This window comes from Salvia hispanica, unplaced genomic scaffold, assembly GCF_023119035.1.
Source record: "Salvia hispanica cultivar TCC Black 2014 unplaced genomic scaffold, UniMelb_Shisp_WGS_1.0 HiC_scaffold_631, whole genome shotgun sequence".
Lineage (NCBI taxonomy): Eukaryota > Viridiplantae > Streptophyta > Magnoliopsida > Lamiales > Lamiaceae > Salvia > Salvia hispanica.
In genome coordinates this window covers 46057-61842 of record NW_025952390.1, presented here as the reverse complement: position 1 = coordinate 61842, position 15786 = coordinate 46057, and the positions used below count along the sequence as shown (strand labels likewise).

At 36.5% G+C, this 15786-nt stretch overlaps 2 pseudogenes; both read left to right on the top strand.

Moving 5' to 3' along the window:
* Window positions 1-2018: 2018 nt before the first annotated feature.
* LOC125199691 lies at window positions 2019-8556 on the top strand (annotated as a pseudogene).
* Window positions 8557-10032: 1476 nt separating this feature from the next.
* On the top strand, window positions 10033-11713 carry LOC125199702 (annotated as a pseudogene).
* The last annotated feature ends 4073 nt before the right edge of the window (window positions 11714-15786 follow it).

Here is a 15786-nt window from a genome sequence, read left to right as displayed (position 1 = left end):
GGAGGAATGTGGGTGGGAGTGTATCTGAGAGAAAGAGAAAAGACAGTATAAAGAAAAGGAGGCTTCTTTACCTCCAAGAAAAACCCTACCTTGTGGAGCCATTAGGACTGAATCTAATTTGTTTCCTTTTCCTTTTTCTAATGAGAATTATGATCCAGATCTATTAGGAGTAATCTATTCTATTAGTTTTTGTGGGTTGGTAATTTGACGGGCTAGGCAGTGAGGTTTATCTGATAGGTTTCGAGAAATGATGAATTTTGGATAGTGAAAGGTTATTTTGCAAGAAAGTTTGAATCTTTGATTCTGGGGTATTTAAATTTTCAATATTTATTTGTTTCTACTTTTTGGTATGTACAAGTATGGTAAATGTGGAAGTATGAATGTTTAGGCACACAACGCGATTTGAATTGTGTTATCTTTTCAAAATTAATATCGCTATGGTGTTCTAGAATTGAACGTTGTGTATCTGAGACGAAAGGGTGTGTAGTTTATCTGGGAGTTGGTGACGTAGCCGAGGTGCTTGTTTTTTGACTATATATGTGATTTAACCACCATTGGAGATTTGCGCTGGAGTTGTTGGGCGTGCCCGGGACTGTCACGATGTCCTCTTTGAGTCGAGAACTGGTGTTCTTGATACTGCAGTTCTTGGATGAAGAGAAGTTCAAGGAGACTGTCATAAGTAAGTTCATTTTTGGGGGTTTAAAGCCATGATTTAAGCATGTTGGTTTTATCTGGCTATGGTTGATTGTGCAATTCGTAAACTTTTCAATTAGGGAAAGTAAAACATTTTTTCATCTGTTGATAAATTCTTTTATAGCATCAGCACATTCGTGTGATGGAAAAAGGTTGTAACATTTTAAGTATTAAAATTTGGTACACAGATTCCATTTGAAGTGTATTTAACTAAGCTGGACAATAAATGATGTCTTTACTCATTTAGAGGAAAGCAGTAATGGCTGCTGCCCTGAAGTCATGTCATATTTCTGTGAGAGTCAGTTGGATTTCATGTTAATATAATTTCTAGTAAGTCTTGGCTGTATTGTTTTAGGTTGGAACAAGAATCTGGTTCTTCTTCAATATGAAGCATTTGAGGATAGGTTCAAGCAGGTGAATGGGATGAAGTTGAACGCTACTTAAGTGGATTTACAAGGTTGAGGATAACCGATATTCATGAAAATTTTCTTTGAGATTAGAAAGCAAAAATATCTTGAAGCTCTTGATAGGTACACTTCTTCAGAATTATGATGAAATGCTTTATTATTTTGTGCATTTATTAATGATCCTTTTGCAATTGTCTCTAAAATTTCCAGAGACGACAGACCAAAGCAGTTGAGATCCTCGTGAAGGATCTTCAAGGTGTTTGCCTCTTTTAACGAAGATCTTTTCAAAGAGATAACCAGCTTTTGACTCTTGACAATTTTAGGTAAGTTGAGTTTCATCCATATGTAGTTCTCAACCTCATTGCACAAATTTTTATTTGTTTTATAAGTAATTTAAATATTTTGGTAAAGTGAAAGAAGGTTTACATGTTTCTAGGCAGAATGAACAACTCTCCAAATATGGGGACACAAAGTCTGCGCGGAACATTATGCTAGTTGAACTTAAAAAGCTTATAGAGGCAAATCCATTGTTCCGTGACAAGCTCACATTGCCTGCATTTAAGGCTTCAAGATTAAGAACTCTAATAAATCAAAGGTATGGACTAGCTTTCAATGTAGATTGTTTATCTACATTTCATCTGGATAGATGAGTTTGTTGTTTGCTTCTTGCACTCTTGGGTTTGATTATTATGTTAGTTTCTTTAAAAATCTTGGTACCGATCATGCCAATTGATCTGCCATTTTCAGTCTTAACTGGCAGCATCAGCTTTGTAAGAATCCACGCCCCAATCCAGATATCAAAACACTGTTTACTGATCATTCTTGTGCTTCAAGCAATGGCACACGAGGGCCACCTCTAATAATGCTCCTCTTGCGGACGGTCCCCAAACCTGGTGGTGCTTTCATCCTCTTGGGGTCATGGTGTAAGTAGAATGGTTTCGTTAATTTATATTAAGAATTAGTGCACATTCATTGCATTCTAACTTTTATTTATTTATTTATTTTTTTTTGTAGCTTTCCAGCCAGTTGTCTCTCCTCCTCCAAGCTATTGCTGGTTGGATGTCAAGTCCTAACCCTTCATGCCTCATGGAGCTGTGCTGCAGCTTCACCTGGTCTCATTCAGGCATCTAGTTCTGGTCAGTAGTTAAAAATTTATATATAACATGGTTAGAGCTGGATACTTAGTTAAGAATGATGTCATAATGAGATAAGGTCTCCCTTATGATTCTCAGCTGCATTTCTGAAACATCCAAGAACTCCTCCTGGTGGTCCTGGTATGGAATACCAGACTGCTGACTCAGAGCATTTGTTGAAACGTCTTCGAGCTGGACAACCTGATGAGGTGTTGGAAAATATAACTGCTGTTCAATTAATTTGTCTGATATTTTCTGTCCAACTTTCATACTTAACTCTTTTGCATACTAAATTCTTGATTTGAACCATCTTCAATTGTGACACACTGTTGATTTTACTAGGTTTCGTTTTCTGGTTCTACTCATCTGCCTAATATCTGTTCACCAGATGACCTTCCCAAAACAGTTGTGCGAAGTCTCAGTCAGGGTCAAATGTGATGAGCATGGACTTCCATCCACTACAACAGACAGTTCTTTTAGGTTAGCCATTGTTGATCGGTCTTTTGCGTTGCTCTCCTCAATCCTCGATTCTATCCTCATTAAAGATCTTTACCTATTATATTGCTAAATTCTTCCATGATGACATGAAGTGCTGGTTGTATAATAGCGAATTTTCTATTGCTCAAGTATATAACTGAATGCAATCTTCATTGCAGTTGGAACAAATGTTGGTGATATTAGCATATGGGAAGTTGGTTCCCGTGAACGGTTAGCTCTTAAAACATTTAAGGTTTGGGACATATCAGCTTGTTCAATGCCATTCCAAGTGAGTTCTATTGCTTATATAATGTGCTTAGGTGGCACAATTGCAAGTTGTCCTTAATTTTTAAAGCTCATTTTTTCCTGACTTCTTAAAGACTAATTCCACTTGACTTATTCAGACAACCTTGGTTAAAGATGCCACCATATCTGTCAATAGATGTGCGTGGGGCCCAGATGGATCTATACTTGGTACAGAAAATTGTCATGTCAATAGGGCACAATTATTTTTGTAAATTTTTAAAATCTACCACTGCAGTTGCTGATTTATCTCGTTAATTTTTTTGTTTTTAAGGTGTTGCCTTCTCCAAGCATATTGTTCAGATATATACATATAGTCCGCTGGAGAATTAAGACAGCATTTAGAAGTGAGCATTTTTCAAAGCAAAACCCAATTTCAGATTATCTTTTATGTAGTATCAAGTATTACTAATGACTTATTCGATCTTGTAGATTGATGCTCATGTAGGCGGTGTTAACGATATCGCCTTTGCTCATCCAAATAAGCAGCTTTGCATTGTTACATGTGGAGATGACAAGACAATTAAGGTATATAAATTTGACTTTCGTAAAGTCTTGCAACAGGATGCTTGGTGTTTTACTTGGTAAGTTGTGTCACAGGTATGGGATGCAGTTGCTGGCCGTAAACAATATACATTTGAAGGTCATGAAGCTCCGTTTATTCTGTTTGTCCACATTATAAAGAGAATATTCAGGTATATGATTACATTTGACTTCCTTTTATGTTCCTGTCAAATCTCCACATTATAGGAATAGTTAACTTTTGTTGTACTATTGTTGGTATTTGGTGTCTGTTGATAGTTAGTTGATACTCCATAAAATAGTACAACAAATACTCTATTGGTATTTAACTTATTGGTATTTGTTGAATCCTACAAATACTCTATTGGTATTTGGTGTCTGTTGATAGTTGATACTCCATATAATAGTACAACAAAAGTTAACTATTCCTATTTTTCTGCAGTTTATATTCTCTACAGCCATTGATGGAAAAATAAAGGCATGGCTATATGATTCCTTGGGATCAAGAGTAGATTATGATGCCCCTGGACTTTGGTGCACAACAATGGCATACAGTGCTGATGGAACAAGGTGGTTATTCCCTTACCGATCTTTCCTTTTCTAGACATCCTGGTGCACCTTAAGTCCAGCACTATTATCATAGTTATCTATCCTTTGTTTCCCTTTTTATTGGTGACACCGTGACAGTCAGTAGATTTGCAACTTTTCTTTCTGACAATCTGAAATTGAGATAGAGTCAGTATGGTAGATACATTGTATACATCTCTTTCTTTTATGAGGTTTGGGGAAATTAGGTAGGGAAGGGCTCACTGTTCTGCAAAATATCTTGTGGATGGAGAGCTCCAATGTCTGTGGACTATGCCTATAAATAACATACCCTATAAATTGCAGTTTTCTCAAGGAATACCTAATTTGAATAATAAACTTGACTCAGTAAATTCAACAAAGAGATTTGGTTGGAGACTAAATGGAGTATATCTTAAGTTTGATTTCAACTGCAACTTAGTATTGTTTAAGTTTGGAACCCAAAATTTATTAGATTTCCAAGTTTTTTGGTGATAAGGAAGACTCGGTGGGTTTTTTATGAGGTTGAGCAATTTTTATTAGTTTATAGTATTAGATGCAATGCATTGTAGAATGTTGACAGAGACACCCAATTTAAATAAACATCTTTTTGTTGAGATTTATGTCTCAGTTTCTGCACTTAGACTTCCCACAGGAAATTCCCGTTTTGTTCCTTTATTTTGTCACTTTTTGAGGGTAATTGCAACGTATCCTATGAGCATTCTTTTCCTGAAAGTTTGCCGCTTCAGGTTGAAAATAGATATTATTGGTTAATTATTTATTTGAATATTCCTTCCAGGCTCTTCTCATGTGGAACTAGCAAAGAAGGTGAATCTCACCTAGTTGAGTGGAATGAAAGTGAAGGCGCGATCAAGAGAACATACTCTGGTTTTCGGAAACGTTCTTTAGGAGTTGTGCAATTTGACACTACAAGGAATCATTTCTTAGCTGCTGGTGATGAGTTTCAGATAAAGTTCTGGGATATGGATAACACTAACATGCTTACTTATACGGACGGTGATGGCGGACTTCCTGTTAGTATTTATGATAGTCCTGTACAGCTTTGAGTTATTGTGTGGTACATTAAACGATCATAAACTTTTCCTTTGATGCTTTGCTTTAGGCCAGCCCTAGATTAAGATTTAACAAGGAAGGCTCGTTGCTTGCTGTTACGACGAGTGACAATGGAATTAAGATATTGGCCAATTTTGATGGGCAGCGCATGTTGAGAATGCTGGAAACCAGAGCATTTGATGGTTCTCGTGGTCATTCTGAAGCAGTAAATACCAAAGTAAAAAATTATTTTCTCTGTCTATCTAGTGTTTTATCCATTTTCTTTCTTATATGTGATTTCAATTTCTCCTATGCTACTTTATATCTACAGCCTGCAATTACTGGTGCATTAGGACCCATTGCTAATGTTTCCTCCTCTGCATCCCATGTCGTTGAAAGAACTGATCGAATTCCACAGTCTATGTCACTTGGCAATCTGGTAATGTTCAATTCATTGTTTATTTACTTTCCTATTCAGTAGGTGCATTTTACAATCTTGATCATGGACTTATTTGTTCATTTCATTTGCATGAAACAGGCCACTGTTGATAGCAGCAGGGCTGCAGATGTAAAACCAAGGATTGATACTACTAAAAAAAACAAAAGCTGGAAATTCTCAGATATCACTGATTCATCTCAATTCAAGACTCTGAAGTTGCCTGACTCTCTCCCACCTAGCAAAGTATGATGTTCTGAAATTTGTTTTAAGTCTAATAATATTTCTTTGATCTCAAGAATCTGAAAATTATTATTGAATGGGAAAGATATTAATTGTCTTCTTTATCCATTTTGGGCCATGTTTGATGTAATGTTTTATTTTGTAATGCATGTTAATATACTTTTCTTGAAAACTGCTTCTGATTGTCGATGAATATGATGACACACTCTTTGCCCGTGTTCCTTTGCTTCCTATCGTCCTTTAATTCTTGTTGACATTAACAAGCGTAATATTGTAGATTGTGAGCCTCCTATACACAAATTCTGGTTTAGCTGTACTTGCATTGGCTTCAAACGCTGTCCATAAGCTTTGGAAGTGGCAGCGCAATGACCGGAATCCCACTGGAAAGGTCTAATTTTATTTCCAGTTTCATCATGAATCAATGCCAATTCGTTCATCTTTAATCTGGATTCTTTGATATGTATTTCCAGTCTTCTGCGACCAGTGTGCCACAGTTGTGGCAGCCTATAATGGGGCTCTCATGTCTAATGATGTAAATGAAGCCAAGCCAGCTGATGATTCTGTTGCGTGCATTGCCTTATCCAAAAATGATTCCTATGTTATGTCTGCTTCAGGGGAAAGGTCTCATTGTTCAACATGATGACTTTTAAGGTATATAAGCATATTATAAGGTGCATTGGACCGTTTTCATCGATTAACCAAAACTATTCATGATTTTAGATAGTTTGATTATTTTGCTATTCGAGTTACTAATATTGTTCGATTTCTTTTTTCAGGTCATGACAACTTTCATGCCACCACCTCCTGCAGCAACTTACCTGGCTTTTCATCCTCAGGACAACAATATAATTGCTATTGGAATGGAAGACTCAACAATTCAAATTTACAATGTTAGGGTCGATGAGGTAAACTCTCTCTCTCTGACCTTTGATGAAGAGATTTTTTTAATAAAATAGAGCTAACCGCTTATTACATTCATAATAGCAATCAACTGGGGAAAATTGTATTACCGAACCTTATACTGTCAAAAAGTGTTGTTTATCAAGTTATTCCAATTTCCAAGTCAATCTTTTGGGCATCTCTACAATGAGGTTCACTTTTACTACCCTTTATCAAGACCTTTCTGGCAATGGAATGGCTAAATGTTAACCTTTATGAGTTTTAGGAATTTTTGTTTTCTGATTAGCAAAATATTTTATGGGTCTGAAGAAATGTTATACTCCTACTTACTACTATAATCGATAGGTTACATGGTAAAGTCAACCTAGTCTCAAGAACTTGTTTATGCAAACAAATAGTCTTTTTGAAGGCCTAAAAAATTACAATTTGGAAAAATAGTCTCTTTTGTTTTAGTACTAGGTGGATGAATGACAGTATAATGTTATGTAACTTATGTCATGATTCTTATGAGTAATCATGTTTTGCATTAGGGATCGTCACTTGCCTAACTACTAATGCTTGCTGTTTCTGATTAATTTGTTAGTGTTATTGGTTTACCCATCTCTTTGTGCGATACTCAATAGGTTAAAACCAAGCTCAAGGGTCACCAGAAACGGATCTCAGGGCTTGCATTTTCACAAAGTTTGAACATATTGGTATCATCAGGAGCTGATGCACAGGCACGTATTCACTGGATAGAGCTATCTTTACCTATTTTAGCATGTTTCTAGATAAACCCTTGATTTCGGTTATACTATCTAAGACAATATGCCCTTATATACTGAATGCAGCTGTGTGTTTGGATTATTGATGGATGGGAGAAGAAGAAATCACGGCCTATCCAACCCCCTCCGGGCCAACAAACTCCCTGGTTGGAGAAACCAAAGTTCAGTTCCATAACAACCAATCTCATCTGCTGGTTGTTCATGAAAGCCAAATAGCAGTTTATGATGCTCAACTTGAATGCTTACGTGCGGTGAGTTTCTTGCTCATTATCAGTATAACTATGTTATACGTATCATATTAGCGACAAAAATAACTCTCACCTGAAAGAAACTAAGCTATAGTCATTATAATTCTTGCAGTGGTATCCGAGAGATTCACTCTCGGCCCCCATTTCAAGTGGTATCTACTCATGTGATGGTCTGTTGATATTTGCTGGATTTTGTGATGGTGCTGTTGGAATCTTTGATGCCGAGAGCCTAAGCCTCCGATGCAGGATAGCGCCATCTGCTTACATATCTTCCCCGGCTTCCAGGTACTCAACTTGATGAGACTAATGATATTCTAGAATATAGCTCGGGTCGGTTTTGACTCTGGTAAAACATGATGCTGATAGGCAAGGGAAACATAATCAGAATATTTGACTGTTTAAACATGTGTTGTTGTGCAGCACCTTCCCCGTGGTTATTGCTGCGCATCCGTCGGATGGCAACCAATTTGGCCTAGGCATGAGTGACGGCGCAGTTCATGTGATGGAGCCCTCGGATGGCGACGCGAAATGGGGCAGTGGATCGGCAGCGTCTCAGGAGAACGGCATCGCGTCGAGCAGTCAGCCATCGGAAACACCATCGAGGTGACATTTTGAAGAAATACGAGAGACAAAAGCAACACGGATAGTTTAGCCTAATGTAAAGTCATGAGAAGTGAGGGATCATTTTGTACATCGTTGTTCAACCACATCACAAGCTTACCCTGCCATTGTCGCATTTCATGCTCCATGATTTTTACTTGTTTCATGCTTCCTAATTTTAAAAACAAATGATAGATCCTAATCTTTACATAACTCTCTCTCCCTACTACCCCCTCTGTTACATATGTATATCCCTAGCGCAAACTACAGATCTTGATGTGTAAAAATGTAGCCGTCATCATCCTTGGCTGACTCCGATCTTCCACCACGATGAAGTTCAGGAGGAGATATCATCCGGATCTCATGCTGTCCTCTATGATGACGGGCATCTGAAACTGTCGGAGCATATGTATAAATCCCTAGAGAAGTAGAGATGAACCGGAAACTCCATGATCGCTTCTGCCTTCTGCTCCTTTGAGTTTCATTAGACATGAAACATTTGATTTGCGGCATGAGATTTTATGTAGTGTTGTTATGTGACTTAATGAAGAGATAATAAAGACAGAGAGATAAAAAGGTAGAGATAATGCTGTTTTCATTTGAGTAAATATTTCATTTCTAATTGAACAATTTAAAAGAAAAACGTTTCAATTTTAATGGATACACCAAATAGTCTCTAAATTGTTATTCAACAAAACAAAGGTCTTGTGTTAAGTTTTAATGGGAAGAGTTTTCTATTTAAAGAACAACAAAAAGAATAATGAAAATTTGAAAATTATCTAATTTAATTGTAAATAAATCAAAATTTCTTTTCAGACAAAATTACTACACCTAATTTAATATGGCAGCTCACTCCTCTTCAGTCTTCAGTTTGCACCTACTTCTCCTCCATTCTAGTTTCCATCTTCTCACTCTCTCTTCTTCCTCACACTCGGCAACCGAAGCTGCATTTATGCTGTAGACTCAGAAGATATAAGGTATCTCTGCCGGTTTTGTTTAAATTCTATGATCTATTCTGAATTCTGTTCAGTAATTGCTGATTTCTTTTGTTAACAAATGAGATATAGAGATAAATTATCTCCCAAGATGGAGAGAGATATTTTCAATCTATGATCTGAATTCTGCTCTTCTCTCCGCGTTCAAAATACGCCCTTGGTCTTATTGAAAATGGATAGATTGGTAATGCATTGTAATACAGTTTTGCTCATTAAACCAACAAATGTTGTCCGTTTATCAGTGATCATTTCTTGAATTACGTGAAAAATCGTATTTTGCGGTTATTTCTATATTGATAGGATCAAGCGGATGGTGGTGAATTCAACGCGTATAATGTTGGCCAAGAGTTTTACCCTGAAATTTAAATAGGGCGAACTTGCACTATATATATTACTCATGTTTGCTCTCACAAACTGTTCGATGAATGTCCTCAACGAACTCTATTTCTGATTAGCTCTTGGAACCACGATCAACTAGTCATCTCCTGTTTGCCTGAAATTGTTATGTCATTATGGAACTGAACTGCTCATTTATTTGAGATTTGGATTACGTGTTGTTTCTATCGTGTGTAGTGTTCGTGTCTCGATAATGTGATTGTAAGAGGTTCTTCAATCTCATTCATGTAAATTTTGACTGTTAATTTCAGAATAAATATACATGATGCATCACTTCATGTCCAAGGCTTGAGGAGGATATTGTATTCGGTTGGAGCTCTATATGGAAATGCCCCATGTTCTTCCATGGCCACAAAACATTATTTTAGTGTAGTACCAACTCTGCAAAGGAATTTTGAGAGTATGCAACCAACACCCAGAAATTTCTGGAACTGGGGATCACAGGAGTTCTGCAGGAGATTGAGCTTTGCGACTGGGTTTGCACCCTTGAAGAAAAAGCCTTTGGAGACAATCCTTGATGTTGAAAGGGCTAAGACTAAATCAGCTGAAGAACTCGCTGACATTTGGGATGATGTATGTTTCTAAAAATCAAATTCAATTTTGTCCTGACCCCTTTCTCAAGCTTTGCTTTCTCTGTGCATCTCTACTTCATATAAGAAGCGTAAAATAATTGACAATTGCTACAAATTCTGATTATGACTTCCCGTGGTATATCTCAAACACTGTACTGTGACTGCATCTCTGCTATTTTTCTTACCGCGTATGGGTGCAGTTTGAAATTTGTTTGAATATTTATTTTTATAATTCATGGTTCAGGATTATGGTGGCTGCTTGCTATGTTAATACACAATACCTCTGTTATAGCCAAAGGTTGAATCATTCATGTTTTAGAGATGTGGAAGCATGTCCTGATTTTGAATAATTTTAAATCTCAAGAGTCTTTTAGGATATTATTTACCCATGTAATAATGGTACTTGAGCATTTCATTTTCAGTCTTGATGACATAATATCATAATATTCATGTTGTGTTCACTTACTGACACGTGCTCACTTATAAATTGTCAAAGTGAAATCTAGTAGTTTTCCTGATAATCTTTTCTTGCATAGAAATTACATGCCTTTCTGCTCATAATCTGGTGGTGTTAATTGCTGGTTTTGCTTTGCAGTTTCATTTGGGTAGGGGTCATATTGGTATATCAATGAAAGCAAAATTGTACCATCTGTTGGAACAAAGAGCTTCAGATTGGTAGTAGTCTACCTTGTTTTTGTTTTTCTTATATGTCTTTGTCAAAAGATTAATGATCTTGTCGCTTTCTTTGCAGCCGATATTTTGTGATTCCAGTGTGGAAAGGAAGTGGGTACACCACAATGTTTGTGCAAGGTTAAGAGATTACTTCTTTGTGTTTTGTGCCATTATGTTAAGGCGGCCTAAATTGTTAAAAATTAAAGTAAAATGACTCCAACTTCTTTAATGGTCTGTATGACAAATCACAGTATGCAGATTTTACTGAACCCGCGTTGAGTTGGTGTGTCTGTAGGACAAGAGTTGAGCTTAGCTTAATGCCACACATAGTTTTAGATGTTCATAATATCCGTATTGTGATTCCTTGTGCATCGAATTTGTTTGTCTTACAGTTGAGATGCCACACATGCTTTTCACTGGTCTTGAAGATTATAAAGCAAGAGGAACCCAAGCTGCTCCATACATGACAGCGTATTACAGAAATTTGCAGAAAGCAAGGACTTAGTGCTTGTTGTGGCGACATTGTCTTCACTAGCAAGCTGAGTGATGAAGAAGCAAAGTGGCTCATGGAGGCTGCACATTCGTTCTACCTGAATGATGTCAGGTATAAACTGGTCGAGCGTTTCAACAAACAAACTCGCGGATTCGAGTTCAAGGATGTTTTGCAAGCCTTAGAGATGCCGATACTGTAGTCCAAGAGAAAAAAACCAAGCATTTTTGTTAGCTATGAGGACAGGAGGGCAATGCCAATATTTAAAGACCAAATACTGTCTTGTTCCTATGTTTCAATATTTATATCTTTGTTTTTATTTGTAATTTAGGGGGTCAGGATTTAGACCAAAAATTAAAATTGATGAGTTAATTGTCTTATTAATGAGCAACAACAATGACTGCTTCTTGGCTGCTGTTGTTTTTTTTGGATGTTCTAAAATGTTCCATACCATGTATGGAGCAGCTAATAACGTTAATGCGTAATTTGTTACAATACGCATGGTGCCTATAAAAACAAATTTATTGAGCTGAATTTAACACATAATAAATGAATGTACAAAAATTATTATTACTAGTTTATTTTTATTATTATTTTCTCTGTCTCAGAAAAATAAACTCATTCCATGTTGGTATGTCCCCTAAAAATAGTCCACTTCAGTTTTTTCAACTTCTTCGGTGGGCTATTCTCCAATAAATTTGTCTCTGATTTTCTTCTATTTTATTAATTATACATTAAAATTTGTGTTATTCCAAATATTTTTATATTTATTTTTTTTGGACGAGGAAGTATCATTTTGTTGTTTGGGAGAAGACTCAAATGGTGAATTGCATAAAATCTTGTTTGGGGAAGACTCCAAATGGTGCATTACATAAAAAAATTTTAATACAAGGGAATTTGATAAGCTATGACAATTGACAGGCAATGAACACCCAATGGCTGTCTTCAATTTGAAAGGAATATTCGTTTTCTCAGATCTGCCGGCGGATATTCCGCGCGGCCTTCACGTGTCAATGGTTCCACACTCTCATCGACTTGAAACAACAAGGAGACTTCCCACTCCGCGTCACACCAGATCAAGATTCTTCATTTTTATATTACTATATTCGGCAATCATGTTTTTCAGATTCCTCGCCGAAGTTATCCCCCCCATCCCCTTTTTTCTTTAGTCCCCCCAAAAAACCCACGTAAATAAGTCCAAAAATTCGTGAATCATGATATTTTGTGTGCCTATATATATGTCTATACTCTTTTTACAATGAATGCATTTTTTGTATTTTATTACAAACATGAATAGTTGAAAGTTGAAAATCAGGGGCGGTCTGTTGTTGGGCGGGTTTTAAATTTTAAAGGGAAAGGGCTGATCTCATCTTTCTTTTCTTTTCCCTCTCTAAACTTAGGGTTTTAACTTATGTAAACACAAATATATTTTGGCATACCCCTCCGTCCCTAGAAATAGGCATTTATTTTCCTTTGGCGTGGATAGAATGTATACCGGCAGAGGCGTGCTTCGGGACAGAGCCCCAAAGCCCCGGCTGGGGTGGACTGCTGATTTGCAATCTTTTTTGTCGATGCTGTCACCAAGTTTGGGTGGCCCTAAGAGTACTCCATTCTCACTTCTCTTGTCTCCGTCTCTGTGGGGGAAATTTCTTGTTTTTTTTAAATTTCATTTTTTGAGTTTTTTTGTTTGATCAAGTATTATGTTGGAGTTCCATAAATGAAGGGTATTTGGCAATCCCAGTTGATTAAGAATTTCATGAAATTTAATGGATCCTCCCCCCTTTTTCTAATTTGGCAATACTACTTTTGTGTTGTGGTTGGAAGGCATAAAGGGGATCTAAAAGGGCCCAAATTTTAAAACAATATACAAATACAAAATTGTTTGTTTTTAAAGAAAAGGATGCTGTTTTTAAAATTTCCCCCAAAATCAGTTCTGAGGGGGATAAATTTTTCGGGACCACATTGTATCACTTAAAAAGGGAAAATTTCAGGTAAAAAAATTTGTCAATTTTAAAAAAACTTCCTTCTTTTTAATCGATTCATCTTGGGTGCAGAAGATAGGCTTGGACAGCAGCATTCCAAACAACATAACACAGACAACTTTGGTGATTTTCCCTTTAAGTAGAAATAAGCCATGACTATCTATCATTAGGAGATCTGATCTTCAATTTTGAGAACATCAACTTAATTTTGTATGACATTCAAAAGTTGTGTAACATTTTGCCATTTTGCTTCATGTAGTTCTAATTAGTTGGCTTTCTGTTTATTTTTTTGTAGAAAACCCCTTATTTAAGTACAAGCACTAATTCATTGAGCATAAAAAAGGAACAAGGGGGGGGTTTAAACCCTAATCCATCCCTTTTTTGGAAGATTCCTCTGATTGAAAGTAAAAAATTCAAATATTATATACAGAGAAATCCCCCATGTTGAAGCATTTAAAGGTGCCAGATTGAGGGGGAGAAAAAAACCTTAGAAGAACAGTTTGAGGAAAATTTGTTCAAGAAACAAAACTCAGCCCCAATTCTAGTTTGGGCATTCTTTTTGATGTAGACAATTCATTTTCCCTACAAACAGGTGAAAGAGATTGCAGATGAGGGCAAAAGGGAAAGTACTTGAAGCCAAATGAAAGAGTCAGCGGAGCCTTTCTGCTAAATAAATTTGATACCCTTTAGAATCAAACAAAACCTCAGCTAACGGACTTCAATTTGGGCCCCTTTACCCAAGCTTCATGCACACGGTGAATGGAGACAGTGGAACGGAGAATCATCAAGGATAAAAAAGACGAAAGATCAAGCTTGAAGGGCCTTCCATTCAGTTTGATCTCAACTCCAGAAGTGGCTGACTTCATTGGCATCACTGGATAAGGTTAAGCATTTTGCTACTATACACTAGGCTAATATTGTACTCCATAATTTTGCATGACAAAAAATTTCGGACGGGGAAATTGATTTTATGAAGGATATTTTTCATACAAACAACTTTGTTTATGATGCCAAATTTTTAGGATGATGCAAATTTTAATACTAAATTATAAAGTAAGAAAAAAATAAAAAAAGTAGTTGAAATAATGTTGGTGGATAATAGGACCTATATAATTAATCGGGAATTTTGGGTGGCGATTAAGAAGTTTCTAAAAAAAAAGAAGTGGATTAATTTGAAGGGCTGTGGACAAAATTAGAAAAAAAAGAATACTTTTTTTCAGGATGGAATGAGTACAGTACCATACAGTGAGGAACAATATCACCAAATCTAAAGGCTTAACTCAAATCCCAAGTCCAGAACAGCATAAATTTTTCAAAAATATGGGGGATGCTAAAATGCTGAAATAAAATCAAGACAATTTCACCGCATTTAACTCAATTGTCAGGAAAAAAAATTTCTACATGGTGAGAATTAGTGATATTGAATATTGAATGACATAGTAGTAGTAGTATATTTTACTTGAATAGTAGTAATATCGTTTATGTTTCCAAGTTTTCACTTTTTAGAGAACCCGAAGGATCCCGTCTCCAACACCCCGGGCAATAGTTTATGATAATTCTATATGAGAGACCCCACGGCACCTATCAGCCGCTCCGGCAACTCATCTGTACTGTTGGCCTGACCCCCCAATCTCAAAACCCGGGATGATAATAACCATTTTGGCCCTACAGAATTTAGTACTACTACAAATTAGATTAGTTATTAACATTTTCAATCCTAAATAATCATATAATCCTAATGCATAACCAAATTGCCAATCACAAGGCCCGGGGACTCCATTTCCCCCATTTCTAAGTTTCTTCCTCAAAGGGTTATCCCGAGCAATTGTAAGTTGGGTTAATACCTGTATAAAAAAAAAGCCATGTCAACCACAAGTGTCGTAATAACGCCAACCACAAGGCCCAGGACTCCATTTGCCACAGTGGAGGAACCAATATCAATATCAACCTACACAAAATTTTTAAAAAAAATTATAACCAAAGAAGTGGTGAAATCAGTCAATAAAGGTAAACGAGCAACGTTGCTCTAGTATGTTATAGTATATGCTAAGGCCACTAAGAATCATCCTACATTATCCAATATTACTGTCTTGATTTCAAATAGGTGGATAACCAAAGGCCATGATTCTTTTGGTTTCAAGGGGGTAAACGCAGGATGTTTATGCCACCTAAATCCTAATGATTGTTGGGTGTGATTTATACATCTCTTTCTTCTCAATGCATCAAAATGTCAGTGAATAGATTTCTAATTTTACAATATCCTACCTCCTAGCACTAATCATCTTACCCCAAATTATAAAATCCTCAAGGTAAACAAGCTCTAAAAGTACAGAAAA